Below are 19,519 nucleotides of genomic sequence, written 5' to 3' on the forward strand. Positions count from 1 at the left end.
GCAGGCTGCTAGGCCCACAGGGAGCATGGCTGTCAGACACCGGAGAAAACGCGGGTGCTGTGACTGCAGTTCAAACTGGTAGCTCTATCTCCTTGTCCTAGAGGTGACACGAGAGCCTCGAAGCCAGCTGTGTATCACAAGGAGATGAAAGAATTATGCGTTTTGGGGTTTGACAAAGCTTCCTTTACCCCTGGGCTGTTTGTAGAAGAGCCAAGGAAGGAAGGCGTGGAAGCTGGGAGGCCGGACCTGCTTGGCCCTGGGTGGCAGTGCAATGCGAGGAGCTGTCACTGGCTTGTGACTGACCTGCAGGTGACACCCAGGTCACAGCCATGAAAGCCAAAAGTAGGAAGACTTTTAAGAAGATGAGGGCTGGTGCCTGATAGTAAAAGCTCCCCAGAGGTTAAAGGGGAAGAAAAATTGGGGGAAACTCATTCAGTTTGGCAAGTAGGGTGATGTTTATGTTTGAAAGAGCAGTTTCAGGGTGGGGCTTCCAAAGAGGAGCTCTGACAAGTGTTTTGACTTGTTAGGCTTAAAAGGCCTTTGTCAAGCGCCTGACCAGGGTGCTGGGGGTGGAGCCACATTTAGAGGTAAAAGCAGATGTGGAGATGGACAGTGAGGGGAGGAGAGGTGAATGGTGTCCTGATCAGGTGTTAAGATTAATATGAAGACTGGGAAGAAACAAATGTGAGAAGGCGAGAAAGGGCAAGAGCCATTGGAGAGAAAACAAAGATGCTTGAGCAGACTCTACATGCGGAAGCTTGGTCCCTGAGTAGCTGGGAGACTGGGGAACCCAGCACCCAAGTGGAGGAGAGGAAAAAAGAGGATGAAAAAAGGTAATTCGGACATGCTGAGAACAGAGAAGGTGGTATGAAAACACCTCTGTCCCCCACCTTGTAACCAATCAATTCATCTTAATATTTTTTCCATATTTGCTCCAGATTTGTTTGTACAAATAAAAGCTTACAGTTCTGCTGTGCTGTTTGTATTTTGCAGCAATTGTAGTCACTCCCTTCCACTGTCCTGAAGTCAGCATGTGTTCTTCCCATCCACGTTTCGTTTAGTTTTGCTTGTTGGCGTTGTTTTTAAACTTTATAGAAATGATACCATACTGTATATACTTGACATTTAAAATTTTTTAATATTACATTCTTGAGGCATTCGTCTATGTAGATGAAGCTCTGGTTCCTTGTCCTAACTATTGTCTAGTATCATTGCATTGCATGATATTCCACTGTTTTTGCGTGATGCTGTTGGTGGACACCCCAGGTTTTTGCAGGGTTTCTGTGTTATAACTACTGCAGTGAGCATCCTGTCTTGTGAATTTGGGTGCATACCAGCAGTTCTCTTATTGACTGGATGTTCCTACTTACTCCCCAAGCACTTAAACCCCTTGATCCTCCCATCAGCCAGCTGAGATTTCCCGAGCTCTGCTGGCACTTGGTATTATCAGATTTTTCACTTTTGCTAATTGGGTAGGTGTTACTTCCTGAGGTTTGAGTTTGCAATGAAATTAAGCATCTTTTCATGTTTTGACTGTGTGGATTCTCTTTTTTTTTTTTGTCACACTGCGTGCCTTGTGGGATCTCAATTCCCCAAGCAGGGATCAAACCTGCACCCTCGGCAGTGAAAGCACAGCATCCTAACCACTGGACCACCAGGGAATTCCCCAGATTCCCTTGTTTTTTGTTCGTATCCTTTGCCCATTTTTTATTTGGATGGTAGCCTTTTACTTACAGATAGTTAGGCCTCTTGAGATATGTATTCTGGAGAGATGCTAATCTTTGGTCAATTATATACATTTCAAGTATCTTTCCTAGGCTGTGGCTTGTCTTCTCTATGCTCCCTTAGGAGTCCTCTGTGATGCCAAGGTAATTTTTAAGTGCTAGAGTTGTTAAATGTAGCAGTCTTTCACCTTTGTGGCTTATGCCTTTGAATCTTCTTTAAGAGATGCTTCCCTACCCTAAAGTTTTTCTGAAAGCTTAAATTTTTATTTTCGTATTAAGATTTTTAATTCATCTGAAATTTATTTTCATGTATTTTATTTATCAGGGGCCCAATTTTGTTTTTATGCATCTAAACAGTTGTTCCAGCAGTGTTTATTGAATAGTCTCTCCTTTCCCCATGGGCTTAGAGAACTATCCAGATATTCACCAAGTTTCCATAAATGGCTTCTGAGCCGTCTGTTCTCTTCCACTGGTACATGCACTCTGCCACGCCAATACCTCACCAAGTGGTTTAAGCAGAGAAGTCCAGTGGTGAAAAGAATAGATGGAGCTCTTCCTGGGAGCTTCCGTTCCTGGGATTCTAGAGGCAGAGGGTACGAAAATCTAATTACACCACATCTCCAAAAGTTGTACAAAGCTGCAACATTATGCCAGTGTTGAGTTGCTGTAGGAATCAACATCTATATCCATTGGGTAAAAAGACAGTCCTGGAATGAAATCTGGTATAACTAGTTCAACCCTAGTGCCAGCTTTCCTCTCCTCCTCTCTCTGCCTGCACCACCATAGGAAGGAGGATGCAGGGTGTGGGGGGAACCTTATCCACTCCCCCTGAGCTGTGTGTTCCCCTTGCTCCCTTCTCTTCCTCCGTCACGTACTCTCTTGGCTTCTTGTTGCCCCCTGGAGCTCATGACTGCAGTCCCTTGTGCTGTATCCCCTCTGTAAGAACCTCGAGATGGGGCAAACCCTGCTTCCCTGAGTGTCCTTATGGGCTCTGGAGTAAAACTGCCAACATTCAAATTTTGGCTCTGCCAGTTACTTACTGTGTGACCTGAGGGAAGTCTCTTAAACTTCCTGAGGATAGGATTAGGTTAAACTGTATATAACAAAAGTAGCAGCGATTTAAACAAGATGGCTATTGTTCTCCCACAAACAGGCAGCTCAGGGAGGTCATGATAGCTTGCTGTATCAGGGCTCAGGCTTCGGACTTCTTGTTTGGTGTCCTCAATATGTGGCTTTCACCTCATGATCCAAATTGGTGGCCAGGCTTTAGCCATAAAGTCTGCACTCCATCTGGCATGAAAAGAGGATAAGAAAAGGATTCACTTCCTCCTGTTAAAGTCACCCACAGCACTTCTGCTTATATCCAGTTGGCCATTGGTCACATGGCCACACCTTGCTAAAAGGGAGACTGGGAAATATCTGTATTTCAAGCAACCATGTATTCATCTAAAGAGGATAAGGAAGTATGTGATTATGGTGTGTCTTCTGGTTCACCAACATAGATCTTAAAGTTACCAAAACTGTATGAGAAGATAAGGTCATTAGGGATAGTGTGAACCATGAGCTGGTGTCTCCAAAGAAGGTGGAAATGGGCCTTGAGAGATGACAGATGACAGCCAGGGATTAAGGTAGAGGGTCATCCTGGAGTTAAAACAGGCAGGAGAGAGAGTGATGGAGGTGGACTAGCCCAATAGCCATGAGCTAGGAGACCTCTCCTGCCACCCACCGCATTACAGAGTGCCTGCCAGCGGTTCACACTTACGAAGGATGTGGTGCACTTCCCTCCTCATGGCACAGCCTGCAGGCACTGCAAGCTGACCAAACTAACCAATGCAGAAATGCTCCAGGGGTCTGTGATTCGCTCCAGGGGTCTGTGATTCGGTGATGTGGGATTATGTGAGTTGAATGGGGAGAGGGTCCTGGGGTCCTCTGCTGAGAAGGAAGGGCCCTGTAAGTCACTACCTTTCTTACAGCTGCTCGGGAACGATAACGTGTAAGACATGGGATTTCTGGACAGCCTTGAATGATGGTGGAGAGGAAGGGTCTGGGCGATGGGCCAGAGGGCTTAGAGGGAGTTGGAGGAGCTTCCTGGGGACAGACAGGAGACCCATGGGTTGAGGAGGAGGAGTGTGGAGCACCTCTGGAAGGACCTTGAGGCAGTGCCTGTGGACTTTCTGGAGAGTGATGGTCACAACAGCGCCGCTTTACCCAGGGTTTGCTAAAGGAGTTCGTGTGTTAATGCCTTTACTCCTCATACACTAGGAGGTAGAATAATAATTCCTGGAGGAGAGTTTGGCCTCTACTTGCTGTGCAGATGACTTACAGAAGCCAGAAATGTGAATGTTGTCTCCTCTCCTCCATCCTGCTCAGCGTTCCTTGTGTCCTTTCAGTATGAATAGTTCTGTCTTTGTTTAGATCTCGGAAATGTTCTCATATTTCCTCTATTCTCTCTTTTAGTGTTTTTTTTTTCTTTTTTGAGACTGCTGTTAGATCTTTCAAATTGCTCTTTATTGTCTCTAAACTATTCACTTGTGCTCTTTGTCTCTCCTCCCATCTATATTCTAATTTATCTTTCAGCCTTTCAACACTTTATTTTTTGGCAATCACATTTTTTAAAATTTAGATATAATTGACATATAGTATTAGTTTCAGATGTACGACATGATGATTTGATATTTGTATTGTTAAAAAAACAAAATTCAACTGAGTAAATGTAAAGGTCTAATTGGCTTTCCTCAGTGATTTATGAACCAGGCAACATCCCATCTAACCAATAGAAAGGTGGTCCAAATTGCTGTACAAAATGGAAGACTTCTAGAGGCAGAAGGAGGCAGAACAAGGAAGTTACTAGCAAAGAGTAGATTGTTTCAAGCAAGGTCACCTGCCTTTGGGGGTTGGCAGGGGTCTAGCTGGCAGATGACCTCAGTAGTACTGACCAGGAAATTCCAGACGGGCTGGTTAAGATTACAGTTCTGGACGGGCTGACTGCAATTAGGTTAAGCATTAAGTCTCGGTTTGGTGACGTGGGCTTAGCACAAGTGACTCTGTTTTGGGCCTGTTTTCTCTTAATTTTTTGAGAGTATATATTGTGAAATGATCACCACAATAAGCCTAGTTAATATCCATCACCACACACAGTTAGCAGAATTGTGTGTGTGTGTGTGTGTGTGTGTGTGTGTGTGTGGAATGGCATCATATTTCAAAATTTTCCCCAAAGTGTTCACCTCTACTTGTTCCTTTCTCACAGCTGACCTGTTAATGTTTTGACATAGGTAATATCATCTCAGATCTCTCTGGAAAAATTAATCATTTTTAAAAGTTTTCTACTCTCTGAATCCTCTCAGTTTTCTTGGGGGTTATCTTCTTCTTCATCTGCTCATCCTTTCCTTTTCTATACCTGTGCTGAAATGGCCGATGATCCCTGCTTGGTGGTTCATGTTTAGAGATGAAGAACTAGAATAGGATCTGGGAGCGACTTTCCTTTGCGGATGTGTGAGTCAGGAGTGGGTTGGGGAATTGTTTAGTCAACACTCCTTGCCTCCCCTGCTGGCCTCCACTTAAGAAACCTGATGACGCCCCTTGACCCCTGCCTCCCCTGTCCCTCCCACCCCACCCCCACTCCCTTACTGCCCCACCTCCCCCTCCCCCACCCATACTGGAATATCCGCCACGGTGCACACTAGCTGCCTGCTCTCAGTCCTTGTCTCAGGTCAGCTGCTGGGGGAACCAGATTAAGACAAGACCTGTAACCAGTGTCTCCCTCTACCTTCTCATTAGACTAAGAAACTGTATCTTCCTAAAGCAAATATACATGGGATTCCCCTATAGTCACAGTTTCCTAACAAAAGAAGAGTGCAGTACAATAAAATATATGGCAGTTTGGGGCCTAGAAAGTCGATTTACAGTCAGCTACCCATAGCCGTGACCAGCTCGTCAATGTACCTCTCTGGACCTCAGCTTCTCACATTTATAAAGTGAAGGGTTTACAACACATTACTGTTTCCCAAACTACTGTTTTGAAGAGTAGTAAAGGTGATCCAAATGGTATTTTAGACGTTTTAAAAAAGCCATGGCAAGGCCATTCGAACTATCAGCTAACAGCCACAGCAAGTCTGGTAGACCAGAATAAAACACGAGGTGGGGGATGACATAGGACTCTTGGGAGTGAGGAAAGGAGGGGAGCTCTGCCTGCCCCTCAGCCCCTCACCTAGGACTTGCTTGACTGTCCCGGGCTCATTCCCTATTGGTCCAAACCCTGTACATTGAGGGTAGCTGGAAGTGCTGGTACAGGCAGTTGTCAGTTGTCACCACAGACAGAGACTTTTCTGGGCGTGATCTGCCCTGATTCAAGAGGAAATAAACTTATTCATACCAGAGAACTTGCTACCTGCTTGGTATATTCCAGGCAGCATGGAGATACAGAAATGAAAAGACTCAGGTCTCAAGGGGCTTGCAGTCTGGCCACTAAAATAATTTTTAGTTTCCAGAAGCACAAGTCAAACCCAAGAGGGCTGTGGCGACAAAACAGCAAAGCTGAGCTGGCCAGAGGCATGTGTGCCTGGGCCTCAGAGAGGTACCTGAGATCCCTGAGGGAAGGTGAACTTTCCCTGACTCTAGATGGCCACGGTGCAGAATGAGGGGGCTTATTTTACACCATGTGCCCAGATGTTAAAAAATACACAAAACCATCAGGATGCTGTGGCTACAAGTATCTGAAGGCCATAGTGGAGAGTGACGTTGGTTAAATTGGGGTAGGTCTTGTCTTAATTTAGGCTTCAGTGGACTTAAATGGTCAGGAGTTTATTGTTTCACACAACAGGAATTAGAATATGGTGGTTCTGGGTTTGGTTTATTCAGCAGTTCAATGAAATCATCATTGATACTTCTTTTATTCTTTCCATTTTCTTCTCTGGCATTCTCGCCTGTGCAGAGCCAGATGAAGGGAGGAGAGGGGACAGAGAGAGAGAATGAATCTTCCTGTGTCATTTTTTTAGGGTCAATGCAAATCATTCTTAGAAACCCCCTGGGCAGATTTCCCCCTAAATCTCATTGGCCACAATTGTGTCACATCCCCATGCCTAAACCAATCCCTGGTTTAGTGTGGGATTGTCATGGCCAGCCTAGACCAATTCGAACTTAACCCTGAGTCTCAGTGGGGAGGGGTGGATATCTGAATAAAATGGGAGTTCTGTTAGTTAAGGAAGAAATGGCAGGGGAGAAGGGAAGGTTCTAGATAGGTGACTAACAGTGTTTGCCACTGTAACTTTCTTACTTTTTCTGTAACTTAAGTCCCATTGTGCCTATTGTTAGAAAATAAAACTGATAAACTCAGTTTTATGAATCTTCATCTTCTCCATTCTTCTTGGAGTAGCACCTAAGTGTGAAGGGATGGGGGACGCACATGTAGTCCTTGATTGGGACCTATATGCTCTTACTTCTTTTTATTTTTAATTGTGGTAAAAAACATAACATAAAATTTACCATCTTAATCATTTTCAAGTGTAGAGTTCAGGAGTGCCAAGCATATTCACATTGTTGTGGATTAAATCTCCAGAATGTTTTCATCTTGCAACGCTGAAACTCTGTATGCAATGAACGACTCCCCTCAGCCCCTGGTAACCATCGTTCTACTTTCTCTTTCTATGATTTTGATTGCTCTAGATGACTCATCTAAGTGGAATTCACACAGTATTTCTCTTTTAGTGGCTGGCTTATTTCACTTAGCATAAAGTCCTCCAAGTTCATCCATGTTGTAGCATGTGACAGATTTCATTCCTTTTTACAGCTATATAACATTCCATTGTATGTACATTCCACATTTTCTTTACCCATTCATCTGTCAATGAGCATTGGATTGCTTCTACCTCTTGGCAATTGTGGATAATGCCTCAGTGCACATAGGTGTACAAATATCTCTTTGAAATCTTGCTTTCATTTCTTTGGGATATATACCCAGAAGTGGGACTGCTGGACCATATGGTAATTCTATTTAATTTTTTGAGGAAACACCCTAATTTTTTCCATAGCGGCTACACTATTTTACGTTCCTACCAACATTGCACAAGAGTTTCAATTTCTCCACATCCTCAGCAATGCCTGTTAATTTTCTGTTTTGTTCTGTTCTGTTTTGTTTTGTTTTGGCAGTGGCCATCCTAATGGATGTGAGGTGGTATCTGTTTGTGGTTTTGATTTGCATTTCCTTAATGATTAGCAATGTTGAACATCTTTTCATATGCTTGTAAGCCATTTGTATATCTTCTTTGGAGAAATGTCTATTCTACTTCTTTGTCCATTTTTCAGTCAGATTATTTATTTTTTTTGTTGTTGAGTTGTAGGAGTTCTTTTCATATTCTGGTTATTAACCCCCCATCAGATATACGATTTACATATATTTTCTCCCATTCTTTAGGTTGGCTTTACACTTTGTTGACTGTTTCCTTTGATGCACAGAAGTTTTTAAGTGCAATGAAGTCCCATTTGTCTATTTTTGCTTTTGTTAACTGTACATTTGGGTCATATCCAAGAAATCATTGTCAAATCCAATGTCATGAAGCTTTTCTCCTATGTTTTCTTCTAGAGGTTTTATAGTTTGGGGTCTTATGTAATCCATTTTGAGTTAATTTTTGTATATGACGTAAGGTTAGGGTTCAACTGCATTCTTCTGCATGTGGATGTCCAGCTTTCCCAAAACCGTTTGTTGAAGAGACCACCCTTTCCCCATTGAGTGGTCTTGGCACCCTTCTCATAGATCATTTAACCATATACACAAGGCTGTATTTCTGGGCTCTCTATTCTGTTCATTGATCTGTCTTTATGCCATACAACACTTTTGATAACTGTAGGTTTTTAGTAAGTTTTGAAATCAGGAAGTATGAGGCCTCCAACTTTGTTCTTTTTCAAGATTGTTTTGGCTTTTTGGGGTCCTTTGAAATACCATATGAACTTTGGGATGTTTTTTCCTATTTCTGCAAAAAATGTCACTGGGGTTTTGGTAGAAATTGCACTGAATCTGTAGATCACTTTGAGTAGTATTGATATGTTAACAACATTAAGTCTTCCGATCCATGAAAGTGGATGTCTTTCCATTTATTTGTGTCTTCTTTAATTTCTTTCAGCAGTGGTTTGTAGTTTTGCCTCCTGGATTAAGTTTATTGCTAAATATTTTATTCTTTTTGATGCTGTTGTAAATGGGATTGTTTTCTTAATTTCCTTTTTGGATTGTTCATGGTTAGTCTACTTTGGTTTTGACTGAGACGATTTCTGGCCTTAGGATGCATACCACACTCCCTTGTCCCAACTATGGGACCCTCTCAGTTTCTCTCTCCCTGTCCTTCTTCTGGCTTCTGTGCCCATCTCTGGGGCACAGGAAGGGTGCTGCTCTCTGGGACCACAGGAAACCCAGAGGAGTCTTGGGTCCTTCTGCCTGTACCTCCATGTGGCCATCTTTTCCCTTGAGTGTCCATATGCCAGGGTAGGACAAGGACCTCTGAGCACCTGTGGTCCCCAGGGTCCCAGGCATGAGGGGGCTGATCCCCTCTGTTATCTGGGGTTCAGCCACCTCCTTTAGAGGGAAGCCTAATGACGGAGAAGAGGGTGGCCACGGGCTCTTCCCACAGACTCTGCCAGAACCTCTTTCTGTTCATCGCTTCTTGTATACTCTTCTCTCCCTCAACCTGGAGAGAATTTAAAAATCTTGTTGCTGATGGGGAAACCCTGACTCAGCCAATACCCTTCCCCAATTTTTCTGTCTTACATCAGTGAAAGAAAAAAAAATTAGAAGGCTTTACCAGCTATTTCTGTGGAATTTTCCTCTTGGAGCAGAGGCCACCTAGGGTGCGTCCCGTCCCAGCTTCCCCGGCCTTGGGCTCTCGGGCTGATGAAGGAGGACCCTGAGTCAGGGCTAGTTCTCAGAACATGGTTCCAGGGCCCCACAAAGTCAAAACTATTTCATAGTAATACTGAGATATTCTTTGCCTATTTCATTCTCCTCTCACGAATGTGCACTAGTTTTCTAGAAGCTTTATGACATGATATTCCAAGGGATTGAATGCAAAAGAAATGAGAATCCACCTGTCTTCTATTGTATTCTATTAAAGAGAATTGCAAAAATGTAAGTAAATGCCCCCCCTTTTTTATAAATTTATTTATTTATTGGCTGCATTGGGTCTTTGTTTGCTGCACACGGGCTTTCTCTAGTTGTGGCAAGCAGGGGCTGCCCTTCGTTGTGGTGCGCAGGCCCCTCATCGCAGTGGCTTCTCTTGTTGTAAAGGGCTCTAGGCGCATGGGCTTCAGTAGTTGCAGCACATGGGCTCAATAGTTGTGGCACACGAGCTTCGTTGCTCCGAGGCATGTGGATTCTTAACCACTGCACCACCTAGGAAGCCCCAACCCCTTTTTGTTTTGCAAAATATATGTCTTTTCATAAATATTTTATGTTAGCATGGAATGTTTATTGTTATTTTTAAAAGAATTGACACATCAATATCCTAAAAAATTTCTCCATTGTAATTTCTAAATAGGAGAGAATCAATCTACATAACAAAAGGTCCTTGGGGTTCTCAATACTGATGAGTGGAAAGCGGTATTGGGACTAAAAAGGTGGAGGACCAATGCCCGCCCCCCTCCTGCCCTGCCCCGCCCAGAAGGCTCCTAATTTCACCTGGTGACTTTCAGGTCAACTCTCCTTTCCTGGCCTCTCGAGGGTCCCTTTTGCCTTGAATTTCCCCTTCTGTTAGCTCTGAGCCAGGATGGCCACACGAGGGCAGCAGATTCTGCCAGGAGCCACTGGGAGGCCCCCAAGCCATGGTGTTCAGGGTTCAGCCTGCAGCACTGAGTTCCTGTCTGGTCTCTGGCCGGGGGTGCTGGGGAAGCAAAGGTGATAAGCTCAAGTCCTTGCCTGTAGAAGGTGCAGGCCCCCTGTGCTCCCTCCCAGTGAGCCAAGAAGCCAGGAGAGGGCTAGGTTTGATCCAGTTACAGGCCCAGGCCAGAGGTTGACCACGTGGCAGGGGTTGATATGTTTGGGAATGAACATGACCTCACTGTTGAGCTGAGCTGAGAAGCCCATTTTCCAGGTTCTCAGCTTTAATCTGGACGTGTTCTTTCTCATCAGCATTGTCCACAAGGAAGGAGCACCCTGCTCTCCTTCCTGTAAAGTACTCACCCACAGGAAAGGGGTAAGTAAGGCGAGAGAGGGAGAAAAGGAATTCCTCTCCCCTTTTATCTCAGCATGGTTGAAGGTAGAGGTAAACGGCCTATGTGAAGGGCCTTATTTTTCATCAGCCATGGAAACCTCTAGCAAAGGAAAAGAGAGACTTGTTGTCATTTAACAAACACAGTCCTCTCACTTCCTGTTAGCCAGTGGTTCCAGTGACCTCTCCCAACAACCTTAAAGCAACCCGGCATGAATAGCTGGCTGGAAAGTTGGTCAGCAGAAAGGGCATGAAATTTAAATTTGTAAGACAAGCCTTCAAGTCTAAAGTTGCCTGGCTCCTGGACTGTGTTTTCTCCCTTCTACTATAATGCCAACCCCATATTATTTTTTCCCCTAAGTATTCATCATTGTATTTAGTCAACCCACTGATACAAAAAACCAGCAGTTCCTGCTGGAGTATGACCTAGCAGTTAAGAGCAGAGCTTTGAAGAGCAGGCGAGGTTGCATTCCTGGTTCCACCATGTGTTTGCTGTGTGAACTTGGGCAGGTTGCTGAACCTCTCCGAGTCTCAGTTTTCTCAGCTGTAAAAAGGGGGTGATAAAATGTCATAGTGTTACTGTGAGAATCATGTGACAGGTATCTAAAGGGCTCAAATCAGTGCATGGCTCATAGTAAGTGCTCAATAAACAGTAGCTGTAAACATCACTGCATTTGAGATTCACAACTTTTTCAGATGTCAAAGTCAGGAAGAATCTCAGAAATCATCTAATTCAATATTTCCTAAAATGTATTCAGGACACTCTCTTCCTTCAAGATGTTCCCTGAAAAAGGGTTCTGTGGCCAAGTATGACGGGGATTTAAAACTCAGGGTAGTGTATTAAAGGCTCAGAGAAGTCCCAAAGAAACCTGTTGAATTTTGAATTTTGATTATTCCAGCATTTGTCAGCTGATTTGACCACAGAACCCTTTTCACACATCACCTCATAAGTTCCAGGTTGCTAGTACTGGCACAGCACATCCTAACCATCTACCAATGCAGAAATCTGTTCTATGATTCCAATCAGCGATCCAGCAGACTCTGCTGGAACACCCAGAAACAAGGAGCTTTATCACCAGGAACAATCATAACGGCCAGTAGGTAACGTTGATGGAGGGTTTGCCATGTGCCAGGCACTATGATAAGTGCTAGGCATGCATTAGCTTCTTTAATTCTTTTAGTAACACTAAGAGTTATTATCTCCTTTACAGGTGAAGAAACTGGGGCTTAAAAGAACTATAACTTGCCTGAGGTCACATGGCTAGAAAGTACCAGAGTGCAAACTCAGGGTGGTCTGACTGTTACCCAGCCTTCCTCACCTCCTGGTACTGCTTCTGCAGCTGCTGTATCATCTGAACTGTTTGTTGGAAGATTCTTCCTTGTATTGGGCTGAGATTCGGTTCCCATCACTCCCCTTTCTCCCAGGTGTACACACAGCAGTTTCAGTTCTACATATCTTCTGTAGCCATTGTTTCTAGAACTTTATCCACTTTTCTCCTTTTTCTCTTGACTTGCTCAAGTACTCCAGCATCCCTTTTGGACTGAAATACTCAAAACCGCACACAATTCTGTCCACTCTACTATAATATGACAGTTGCATTTTGGAGAAATCACACATCATCAAAAAACAACTTTCTTAAGAGGAGTTCTTATCTAACATAAGAACTGTTTTCTTTAAATCAGGGTTAGGGAATAGAAAGTTTTAGATGTACAGTAACAAAATTAATTTTCTCGCAAGCAATTTGATAACAAAGCTGTTTTCATAGCTCTGGTAGGATCGCTATAAAACCTTAAATATCACTTGATTACCTCTGGCTTTTGCTCAAGGGTAATAGTCTGTTTCTCTCTTTCTCCCCACCCCCCACCCTTTCTCTCTCTTGCTCTCTCCCTTTCTCTTTCTCTCTCTCTCTCTCACACACACACACACACAGCAGCAGCACCATGTTAACAGTTTCTTACCAGTCTCACCATTTTGACTTATTATCTCATGGTTTAGTAAACAAGGCAGAAAGCCGTTAAAACCTAGTAGCTGGACTATTCCTGACAGTTTTTTCCCACCCATACTCTGTGCTAATTCCCAGTTGAGATCTGCTCATAACCAACAGCAGTCTCTAGTGATGCAAAATATGTTTTCTATTTCATCAGTTTCATTCTGGCCAATTCTAGTTCTGAAACACCACTGCAGCAATATCCCACGGATACATATGGAGAGTGTCTTCCACAAAAATCACTTCCCTCTATTTGGCTATACATCTGCAGTTGTATTTCGGAGCCCCCATGGGGGATGTTATGCTTAGAACTGGTACCTGGCTAGACCTGGCTCATTGTGCCCGCCCGTGGTGATCACCTGGGAGGCTGACTCTCCTTCAGCCTGTGTTCTCTGTGAAACTGATAATCATTACCCCTAGATCAGCACTTTCCAACAGAATGTTCTATAGTGATGGAAATGCTCTATATCTAAGCTGCACAATACAGTGGTCACTAGCCACATGTGCCTATTGAATGCTTAAAATGAGGCTAGTGCAACTGAGGAACTGAATTTTAAATTGTACTTAATTTTAATTAACTTAAAAGCAATTATTCACACATGGCTAGTGGATAGCATATTGGACAGTGCAGATGTTCACCTGAGACAAGGGTAAAAATACTGAACGGGACAGGGCCTCCTCCTGCCACTAGAAACCTAATTCTGGATTGGGGATGGTCATTCAGTGATTATTAACCACCTATATTCATAATAATTGAGTCACAATTTTATCTATCAGTGCAGTGAGTAGTGTTGAAGGACTTCGGCAAATGCCTTGTGAAATCACGATGTCCTATTTATATATGTGGTTGCCCTGCTCTATCAGCTTGGTGATTTTTTTTTTTCTTTCAAAAAATAGGTTTTTCCCCCTTTTGTGGAAGTGATAGATGCCCACTATGGCAAAATACAGGAAGGAAATTAACAGGGACCAATAATTCTGCTATCTGAGATAACTACTGTTAACATTTCAACATGTTTCCTTCATCATTTTTCTGTGCTGATATTTTTCACATCACTGAGAGCATCCATTCTCTGGTTTTTGCATTCTGATTTTTTCATTGACAGTATTTCATATATATTCTCTCATATCATTAAGCATTCTTCGAAAGCAGTTTTAAAGGCTGTATAATAGTTCATTGTATTAGTAATTAATAATTTACATAACCATCCCCCTATTGCTGTACTTTTAGATTGTATCTAATTTTTTGCTATTATAAATAAAATGGTGACAACATCTTTTTGTGCAAAATAACTTTGTTCATAATTTGCATTGATTCTGTAGCACAAATTTCCTAAAGGAGTTATTATTAAGTCTAAGGATAGGAACATCATTAAAGATAATTCTTTCAAAAGAGAAAATGAGGTTAGCCTAGACCACATGTTGGCTCTTAGTGGTCAATGCTTTCCTTCTCAGTGTTCGAGACCATCCATCTGATTATCTCTTTGAGTCACTCATCCCATATTAATGTCAAGTTCACCATTGTATACTTTTTAGATTCCAATTTCTCAGTCTTTATGAAAATCAGGATGACAGTGCCTACCTCTTCAGCCTTCCAGCAGCACTTCTGTTTGGTACAGTTCACCCAAAGGTGAAGTTAGCTTGTCCGCAAGCCCCCTCAGTACCCCTGGGTATAATTCATCCAGGTCAGAAGACCTGAGCTCTTCTGGGGCATCGAGGTGCTGTCCTTCTACCTCCTTCCATAGTTGGAGCTTCAAATCTTCTTACCGATATTGTTCCTCAACTTTCCACACTTAATAAGGAAAACTGAAGGAGTGTGGGGCAGAGACTGCTAGCTGCTGGGCAAAATCCTGCTCTTCCCTCCCTTCTGAGCACACACCTAGACTCCATTCCCAGAGTCCCCTGCAGGTGGATGTGGCCATGTGATTGAGTTCCAGCCAAAGAAGGCAGCGTGAGCAGAAGCATGTGTGCCACTGCCAGGCTGGGCCCCTCCATCTCCCACACGGAATGGAGAAGACTCCCAGGGCGACCTTGGAAGTCACGAGATGAAGATGCCTGCGCTTTTGTCAGTCAGTGTAGAAAGGAACACCCTGCTGGCCCAGTCACCTACCTACAGGTGTACTTGACTGTGGGACTGTCCTTCTCTTTTCCCCCTGTGGGGTCATTTGTAATTTATAACCTCACTTGGTCCTGCTTGAGCTGTCTTTCCTTTGTTCTCGGATCACAAGATCAATCACACCTAACTTTTCTCCAGATATCTTCAGAGTCTCCTTCCTGAGTCTTGACACCCACGGGGCTGTCTAGCAGGCCCCTCCCAGCTGTCCCAGACTCTGGGTGACAGTAAGCTTTCTCTCTCTTTCACCTGATGAGCACATTTCCCTGGTTGTGAAGAATTAGACCCAATATGATGCTCCTCTTCATTCTCTCTGCTCTCTAAGAAGTGGGATTGTCATTTTGGCAAAAATTTAGCAGAAGCCATCTTGCAATTTTAATAGAGTGAGAAAAAAATATGTACAGCCACAGTTGCCTGGTACATAAGGAAGTCTGATCTTGCTGCACGGCAGGTCCTACTTCACACCTTGATGGCAGAAGAAATGGTAGAGAAATAAATGACTCTACAGAATACAGTGAGAAGAATTTGGAGTTCTGGAGGCAGTCTAAAAGGGAAGGGATAAGGGGGGAGAGGTGGGAAAGTGAGGAGAGGAAAAAAACCACCACGCTGGACCACTGCATGAGGGAGATCAGCTGATAAAAGTCCTCATAGGATGGGACAGCTAAAGGACGTCCGAGGACAGAGGGGTCTAATATTTAATCTGACATCGTGTAGATCCCTTCCATTCCCTGAAGGGGTTGGCACAGCTCTGCACAGGGGCAGCACACAGATGGTGAGACCGTCCACAGACTGATGGAACTCAGCACCTGCAGGGGCTCAGGGCCAGAGGTGACTCTGTGCAGAAGCCTCCTCCTCCCTTCTGCCCTGGCCTCTTGGAAATGGCCAGATTTGGAGGGCAGGACTTCAGGCTTCCGCAGGATGTGGAATGGACGTTTGAACCAACCTTATCTAGGGAGGCTTCAGCTGACAACTGAGTCACATAACAAACATGGCCACTGCTAAAATATATATATATATGATATTATTACTATTATATATATAGTATTACTATATACTATGTATATAATAGAGATTAAATTATGAGATTAAATTAAAAATTAAGTAGGTAGGTCAGGTATTTGGCACCTTAGAACGCTGAGGCCCAGAGAGGTTACGTAAGATAGCTAAAAGACCTGGTGTAACAGTAGAGCTCTGCTCTGTTCTCAGGTTCTCTGGCTGCTGGTCCCTTGTTCTCACTCCATGCCTGGGAGGACAGAGCAATGCTGCAGGGCTGCAGGCAGGGTAGCTCCTCAGGCACTGTGTGCCCCTGGTCCCTCCTGAGCTCAGCTCTTCCCTGAAATGAAGGGCTCCCACAGGGACCTTGGGGTTGATCAGTGACTAGTTCTGCCCATGAGCTGAGCTCAGGATTAAGCCCGGTAGGAGTGAGGAAGAGGTTCCTTCCACGTGGGAAACAAATTTTCCCTAGTAAGGGGAAGCCTGTAAGAAACAAATTCATTAACAAGCTCATCAGTGGTCATAAAGATATTTTATTTGGATGTCAGAAGGTTTTCTTTGTTCCCATCAAAGGATTTGGGCCCCAAAACAAAACGATTGAACCAAAGGTAGGGACGTGTTGGGGTCACTTGGGCAGCCGTGGAGGAAGAGAGATTGTTTATCGCCCACTGTTCTCTTCTCTAGATAAGGACGTGTGTTGACTGGTGAGAAGGGGCGGAAGTTTCTTGAGTGCAAAGTGCCAAGGCACAAACCCTGAGATAAAAAGTCATAAATAGACTGCAGGCCTGACCCGGAGCCAGCCTCAGTGTCCTTGGGCTGGTAGGACTTGCAGGCCAGGGCCTGGGTGGGGGGGCTTGGGCTGGGCAGCTGCTGTGGAAATTTCCATGGGCTGTCCACCAGCTCTTGGGAAGCTCTGGAACTCCTCGTGGCATGAGGAGGACACAGGTTATGAAAGAGGTACAAGATATGGTCCCAGCTCACAAGCGGCTAGGCCCCTAAAGAGGAGACTCAGGGATGCTTGCCAAGAAAGCAAGTGGACAAGCAGACTGGAAAATCTTAAAGCTGTAAATCACGTCAAGACATGGAACCAGTCAAGAAAAAGTCAATATCGCTTTTCAATTATTTGAACCCAATTTCACCTTCAAAGAAAAAATGTTGAAAATACAAACTTCACGTAAAGGTAAACGCTGATTTTATTACTTTAAGTACTATTAAGGGTCCCAAACAATATATGATTTTTTTAAGGAAAAAAGATTTACGCAATTTATTACCAGTTTCTAGAGTCTGAGGTATTCTTAAGAATTCAGGTTAAAATTGCAAATCATTTTTAATACAGAAATCAGTTAAAACTTATCAAAAGATATCAGTTGCATGTCTTAGTAATTGTTAGCAAAAGCTTTAAAGTGTGCGCTTTTGTAAAACCAGATGTTTCCACCGGGGAAGAATTGGAGATGTGTGTGTGTGTGTGTGTGTGTGTGTGTGTGTGTGTGTGTGTGTGTGTGTGTGTTTTCCCTCGCCCTAGAAAAATGGGCACTGGTGGCGGGCGGGGGCGGGGGAGGTGCACGTGTACACTGTGTGCACACAACACATGTGAACTCTCAGTGTTCACTGTAATGCTGCCTTCCCCATGCACTGGCTAGGATGCTCTGGGTTGCAAGTAAGAGAAACCATGAAGAGAATTTATTGGTTCACATGGCTGAAAAGTTAAGTTAGGGGAGCCTTCTAATATGGGTCCAGCTCCATGTCTCTCATTCTCTCTGCCCTGTCCACCTTTGTGGGCCAGATTCCTTTTTAGGCTGGCTTTCTTCATGGTTACAAGATGCCTGTGAACAGCAGCCCAGTTAGAACTGAACAACTCAGTTGAAATTTATTGCCAATTAGTCGGGGGAGAGAAGAACTATTAACCATTGCAGGTAAGTCCTAGTTTCATGCTGACTGGACCACCCCCAGGAGCAATCGCTGTGGGCCTGCCATGTGCTGACTGGCTCAGGCTCAAAATACCTATCACTTTGGCAGGTGCATTGGGACTGGCCTGCACCATAGAGGACCATCTCTGGAATTGGGTGAGGTCAATTACCACTCACGTTCTGGTGACTGAACAATGGGGAGGAGGACAAGAGGTGTTGGAAGGACACTCCCAATGTCTACCACACCTTGGTAGCAATTTTAATTTTTTGTTTTTAATTTAAAAGCTACTTTCTAGGTATAAGACACTATGAGGGGTATTAAGAGATGCAGTTTATAATTATAAGGTATAAAAGGAAAAGTTGAAAGAGGAATGCAAATGCTAAAACAGAGTACTCTAAAAGTAGAGAAACAGACTTTTTCTGGTTGAAGTGATCAGAGGGATGACATGTAGCAAATCACACTGATAATTAGGTCTTAAAGAACGAGTAGCACTTTAATGATTACGGGTAGGAAGGGAGGACATTGGAGGCAAGGGCAACAGTTGGAGCACAAGTTATAGAAGTTGCTGCTTAGGCAGGACATGTTACCCCAGTACAAAGAGATCTTGGGGTTCAGAGGATACCTGGGTAAGTAGGATGAACTGATCCACAAAGTTAGGGTGCAAGGTGAGCCTGTCTTTTTTTTCTCCTATAAACAAAACTGGCTTAATTCCCCATTTGTCTGGTTAGCAGGAAGTTTAGTATCTCCTCCATGGGGCTCCTTCCCTCCTTAATTGTCCCCCAACCCAAAGACTTATACAGTCCAAAGTAGGGGTTGGGGTTGTCCTGACTTTCACATGCAACCAGGGATCACTGGTCTCTGGTCAGTCTAGTGGCCATGTGAGTCCCCAGGTCTCTGTGGCTTCTCAGGAAAGACAATTCTACTCCTGTCACTTTTGAGCTTGGCGAACAGTGTTCCTCACCAGTGGTCCAGGGCCATGATCTCGGATCTCTGCTCCTCAGTTAAATTCACAGCTCCCCCATCCACCCAGGTACCAGCTGCCCAGGGACTCTGGGTAAGTGGTAGTTTGGGGTCTCCCCATGGATGCAGAATGCCTGTCCCTTATCCTTCCCTGGGGTCCATGACACCAAGAGGTGGGAGTTTTTCCTTCTCTGCTACATTTGCCCTATAACAATGCAGCTCTCTGGCCTCCCTTCTATGACTGCCTCCCTGTGTACCTTTCCGCACCACACACACACACACACACTCCTGGGGCTCTTGGGGTGGAAACAACTATATGAGATGCTTCACCATGACCAGGGTGACTGTCTGACACCTTTCTCATTGGCACAGAGAAAGAAAATAAAATCCAAAGTTCAATTACCAGTGGGACAAGCTGCCCTACCCAGACTTGTAGGTTCATGTCTCTTAGTCTCTTCCAGAGATTGCTTATTTCACCCGTGGGAACCAGGTCCTCCTGCACTCTTACTGAAAGTTCACATTGGCTTTCAGCCTCCTTGATCATTGGCAAAATGGAGCCTTGTGTGCTCCCTTTGTCTGTTCTCACCTTTAGGTTGAAATTTTTTTCCTAGCAGCCCTCCTACCTGCCTTGATGGCGGTGCCTGGCTG

Source organism: Hippopotamus amphibius, chromosome 3 (assembly GCF_030028045.1).
Source record: "Hippopotamus amphibius kiboko isolate mHipAmp2 chromosome 3, mHipAmp2.hap2, whole genome shotgun sequence".
Taxonomy (NCBI): Eukaryota; Metazoa; Chordata; class Mammalia; order Artiodactyla; family Hippopotamidae; genus Hippopotamus; species Hippopotamus amphibius.